This window comes from Pteropus vampyrus, unplaced genomic scaffold, assembly GCF_000151845.1.
Source record: "Pteropus vampyrus isolate Shadow unplaced genomic scaffold, Pvam_2.0 Scaffold8, whole genome shotgun sequence".
NCBI lineage: Eukaryota > Metazoa > Chordata > Mammalia > Chiroptera > Pteropodidae > Pteropus > Pteropus vampyrus.
This window is the reverse complement of record NW_011888789.1, coordinates 10,270,140-10,273,856: the sequence shown is the minus strand read 5'-3', so window position 1 is coordinate 10,273,856 and position 3,717 is coordinate 10,270,140. Positions and strand designations below refer to the sequence as shown.

Genomic DNA, 3,717 nt, shown 5'->3' with positions numbered 1-3,717 from the left:
CTCTTTAAGCTAAAAGTACGAGACTCCTGCATGACACCAGGGTGTAAGGCCAAGTATCTAACATTAATGAGCTGACAAATCAAGAAAACCAAAAGGTTTTCTGTTCAAAAGCAGTAGAACCATATGATGTCTAATTCCTTGTTTTACTGCAAGAAAGTATAGTATGAAGAAAACAAGATGTCACAACAGAACTTTGTCCTTCAGTTACTCATAAAGCCATAATATGTCTGAATACAACTTCGAACTTCCTCAAAGATGCCTGTAAAAGCATCTACGGAAGCCATTCTACATTCATCAATTCTGATGAACTTCTTCATTTACCTTCTTATCAACAAAACGTTTCAACTTAAAGTTATTTTTAATGGAATACCAATGGAAAAAAAACAAGCACAAAACACAAATGAACAGTAAAAAATTTACAGTGATTCAATTGATCCCGTGTCATATTAAATATAAAATTATATGATTGCTTATCCTGCCTTATCTAACCAATGTATACATGAGGTTTATAATTTTTTAAATATATATAAATATGGTTTGATAACACTTCTGGAAAAGTTGGCCCTCGGCCCCTTAGCCGGAGTGAATAAATTAAGGCCTAGTCTCATGCTATATTAGAGTTTCTGTAGGAAAATCATGTTGATCGAGGGCTCTTCTGCTAGGAATGTAAACTGCTGTGTGTGTCGTGGCTCCTCTCCTGTTGCTTTGCACTAGCGTTCTCCCAACTGGCATAGGCCTATTGCAGTAAAAGAAAGTCGGCCAGTCCAACTCTGCCACTTCCACAGCAAAGATATATGAAGACTTCTTACTCTTGATCATTGATTTATCCTTGCCAAGTATGTAAGACACAATCCAAGCCTCTCCCTCCTGGAGTCTGGGTAAAAGAAAATGATGGCTATGCATTCACCTGTGCCCTGCCAGCCTGATTACGTGGGGAGAAGTCAGCAGAACTGCTCCAGGTCCAGCTGCTTGGGCTGGTGTTGAAAAATGTTGAATAATCAAATTGCCCATTTCTGCTCAATTGCTCTAATTTATTATCCCAGGCATTCTGAATGCTAATGAAAACCACCTATCAGGCCAGTCCATGTCATTCTGCTTTATGATCTTATTAAAATCTCAGTGCTTCTTAGCCCAGTGACAAGAGTAGAGAGTGGGATAGCTGTACCCTTGCCTCCAATGTGGTTCATACACCCGCCCTGTCACTGCTAACAGCTGAATGATTTAAGCTACATGAGCAGCCTTGGAGTGATATTTTTATACCCATGACAGGATTATATAACTTAGAGAAAGGCCATTAGCGACTACAAAGGAATAAGCAGGAGGGGTAAGCAGGTGAAAAATGGGCAAGTAAATCTTTAGATTTGACTCTTTATAATAAAATGCCCTTCATATTTAGATTTAATGAGCTGGTTATCTTACCAAAAGGGAAGGGGGAACCTTCCTCAAGATGTGTCCAAAGATGCCTGGCCCTTACTAGTGCACGGCGGCACTGTAGCCAGAAAACAGTCCTGTGGGAGCAATTAGCAGCCCTCAGATCTCCAAGCCAGAGAAGGGAAGCCAGGAGGTCATGCGTGTGACCCAAGGAAGAGATAAAGCAAATGAATTTAGCTATTTAGGCTTTAATTAAGCGTGTTTATCGGTTCTTTGTATTCACTTTATTGAAATAGAAATAACACTATTTTGCTACCACCACAAGGTGGGACTTATTTAACAAAAAGGCCTAAAGCCATATTGCCTGGTTGGGGAAGGGGGGAAAATCAAGATTCTTGATCTCAATATTTTATTTTAATATTAACTATGAAAACCGTATGATATGAAAGCTTTCAGAGAAGTATCACCACCATTCTCCATTCAGAAAGTACATGCATTTTGTTTCCTCTTAGAAATGATTCATTTGTAAAAGAAAAATAATATATTTGATATTTATGTGCATATTTTAATAACCATTTATCAAATTTCCATTTTTTTGTTGTGGAGCAAACAGTAGCTTTTGTTTTAGATGAGGCTCATGTATGAAGCTGTGTTTTTATTATGTGATATATATGTAACATATATGTATATATTTATGTGTGTACATGTGTAAGTAAATATATAAAATTCCTAATGCCCCTTAAGTTCACCAGCTTATGGATCGTAAGTCAGATTCCAGTAGTTATCAGACCCTACATCCATAATATTGATAATCTCCTCCTACTGAATAGCAGGAGTTCATTGTATTTCTCTAGATGTTCAAAGAGAGTTGTAAACAGGTCATGGAATTTGTTTTACATTTATTTTGGCCCTGGACTACACCTCTGCTTTTCTTGCCAGCCCACTGTGTTTTAGTGCTTGCCCGCCTATCCTTGGGTATAAATGGGTAGTACCCATCTTACCTTCCACTCCCCGTCCCCCACCCACCCACACATTCCTATTCACAGACCTCTGGCCTGCTTTCCTCTTTGAAATTCTTAGCTCTTCTCTCTAGATGTCTGATGTTTATCATTCTCTGGCTTGTAAGGAAATTCCTTCTTCCCTGTTTTCTAGCATTGTAATTTTTACTGAAGAGGTGGAGGGATGGTTGTTACAGCAGTAGGGCATCTCTCAGCACTAGTGCTTGTCACCACCTTTAAAGAATGCAGACATTAGATTAACATGCAGACCTCCCCTCCCAAGGGAGCTGAGTCACCTTCAGGAGGCTGAATTGGGATGCATTTAAACATAGCTTTAGTGTACTTAGATATTCTCTTCCCTCCAACTTAGTTCCTATTATTGGGCCAGACTGCTTTCTTCTTTATGCTGATGTTTTTAATCAAAGCCCTATAGTCCCTCCCTGCATTCTGATTTCTATCAAGATCTATTTAATCCCTCATAAATATCTGTACTATTCTGAATCTCAGTTGTGGTCAAGGTTTATGCTCCTCAATCCCAGGCAAATCAAGAATATGTCTATTCTTAGGGGTGGGGGTTAATAAAAATTTTTTTTAACCCCACATTCTTGCATATCCTGGATTGAGCTCTCTAGCTGGCACCACTACTAGGTAAGGAGAAGATTTAGAGGACAAGTAAATGAAAGAAAGCAAGTGAGTTTGGAACTTCCTAGCCCTGAGATTAACTGATTTATCTGGGCGTTCATTAAATGGTGTATTAAGATCCAAGCTAAACAAGGAGAAATGTTAAAAATGTTAGCTATGTGGTGTTAGACCTTAACCGAATGAGCATGTCAATATTGACTCTAAAGATGTTGCATTCTTAAATTTGTCAAACGTTACCAAAACAATGTGACCAAGAAGCATACTGGTTGTCTATTCTATACAACACATGCAGTTCAAACTTTGTTTTATATGTCTAAAGGTAGCTCTGTGTATACCAGGAAAGCAAAACTATTTTTATGTTAGCCATAGCTTTTTAATTCTACTCACTCACTCCTGGAAACAATACTGCTATAGAAGGGAAAAGACGGGATACAGTGTTTGTTCTTACTCAGCAGGCCAAAATCAAGCCTCTCTTAGTTTATTTCAACTCTCTTCTGGGTAGCTCTCTGTGCATAAAGGCAGATTTGTGCATGCATGTACGTGACTGTGTGTGTGTGTGTGTGTGTGTGTGTGTGTGTGTGTGTGTACGCTAATCATCATTGTCATTCACCTGTGGAGAGAAATATTTTCAGAGAGATTAGACTAATAGTTGAAGACTTTAAAAGTAAGACACACTTACTTTGTATTTCAGTGGATGAGAGGTTAT

At 38.5% G+C, this 3,717-nt stretch overlaps 1 pseudogene; it reads right to left on the bottom strand.

Annotated features, from left to right (window-relative positions):
- The window catches only part of LOC111729042, a 3,057-nt pseudogene extending 2,773 nt beyond the window's left edge, over positions 1–284 (bottom strand).
- Positions 285–3,717: the final 3,433 nt, after the last annotated feature.